Here is a 1,803-nt window from a genome sequence, read left to right as displayed (position 1 = left end):
TAATATATATTTCTTTGAAAATTGAAAGCTTTTGTTGAAAATGCATATTTTTGTCTTCCAAATTCATATGGTTTTTTTAGAAAAAGCATTTTTTGTGGAAAATAAATTTGTCTGCATTGAGGATTCAACTATATTGTTAAAAATGTGTCTTTTTTGGTTGAATTGGACTATTTTAGGTTTGGAATATAAATCTTTGTTGGTAAAAAATGAACTATGAGGTTTTTAACTTTGAGAATCCATCTTTTATGTTTAAGAATTAAAATACTGGTTAAATCTTTAAATATTTTGTGAAAAAAAATCTTTTTGATTGAAAATCTATATCTTAGATTGAAAATGAAACTATTTTATTGAAAAAAAATGTTGATTATATTTTGTACTGAAAATGTAACTATTCCATTTTTTGTTAGATATTGATAAGTTTTGATCAAAGACTCAACCATTTGGTCAATTATTAATTTTTCAAATTAAATATATTCTTGTTGAATTATACTCTTTTATTAAAAAATCCTCTTTTCGGTTTGAAAATTAGTCTGTTTTGTTTAAGGATTGAACTAATTATCTCTTTTGTTAAAGCTTCTTCATCTTCAATGTACACATTCCCATCACGCATATTACGAGAAAAAAGGTCAAAAGCAAATTTTTAAATTTAATGAAGACAAAAAATTTTGTTATCAACATTTTATTGGACCTTTTTTCTTATTCAACAACTAACTTTTTTATGTTTAATATATTTAGAACAAATTTGTAGATCTCTTTGAGGTAAATAACTTTCGTCTATTTATTTTTTTCGAATCTTGTTTTGGTTTTCCAAAAACTTTATTTAAAAGAAAGGTGAATGTTATTTTTTACGATTAAACCAAAAACTGCGCGTTCCATAAACAATGATTTGTAGATTTTTTTTAGCGAAAAAGTTTCGTTTTCTCATTTTTTGTCGTATCTCGCATAGTTTTACCGAAAAATTGAATTTTTTATTTCTAATAACATTTTTGATGAAAAAAAAAACGAAAAGTATGTGTTTTATCAAAAAAGCGATGAGAATGTAAAAATGGTGATGAAAACCGACGAGGTCAAATTTTACATAATACACAAAAATAATACCTTCTCATTAGGATGAGAATGTAATGACATGTCTGGTCGATCTTGCTATACGAAATTCATGCAGTGAGAACCGTTAGTCGACGTTCATTGGGTTTCATCTTCGCCTGCCAGCGAGTGTCTACTCCTGGGGCACTCCAACTGCAATATGCGAACCGGTGTCAGGTGGTTAGCTAGAGCAATAAAATACGCCTTCTTTTCGTCCTTTTTCAATGTTTTTATTTTTTTATTTGTTTCATCAGTCATTAGTCATTGGACTTGGGCTACGGACTGTAACGGAATACGTTCCGCTGAACCTACCTCATCCGGTTATTTAAGCGAACCGATTATCCCAATATGACCTTCAAGGTAGTTGCATATCAGATGCAGAGGAAATTCCACCCATCTTAATTTTTTCGTGAAGTGGAAGATTATAGGTTAAGGAACTTCGTGAAATATTTATCATTTTCTTAATAACTCGTTCGGAGGAAGTGATTATAAATTATCGGCAGCGTCTCCAATCTGGAGAGAAAAAAAATGGAAATTGGATGCTGGATCAATTTTCCTCCTTTTTCCAAAGATTTCGATTTATTTTTAAGAATTATAAACAGAAATTCAAGGTATTAAAAAATTAAATGCTTTTCGAGGAGTTTTTTGAGGAAACTAGCGAAAGAAATTCTTTCAGATAAACCTAATGTGGGTAGTAATATTATGTAATAATAATATAAT

General features: G+C 28.7%; 1 protein-coding gene across 1 annotated transcript in view; it reads left to right on the top strand.

The window, feature by feature from the left end:
* The window catches only part of LOC117170934, a 507,802-nt gene that overhangs the window by 135,637 nt on the left and 370,362 nt on the right, over positions 1–1,803 (top strand). The gene's annotated exons all lie outside the window — the stretch shown is intronic.

This window comes from Belonocnema kinseyi, chromosome 4 (assembly GCF_010883055.1).
Source record: "Belonocnema kinseyi isolate 2016_QV_RU_SX_M_011 chromosome 4, B_treatae_v1, whole genome shotgun sequence".
In the NCBI taxonomy this organism is placed as follows: Eukaryota; Metazoa; Arthropoda; class Insecta; order Hymenoptera; family Cynipidae; genus Belonocnema; species Belonocnema kinseyi.
This window is presented reverse-complemented; position numbering and strand designations above follow the sequence as displayed.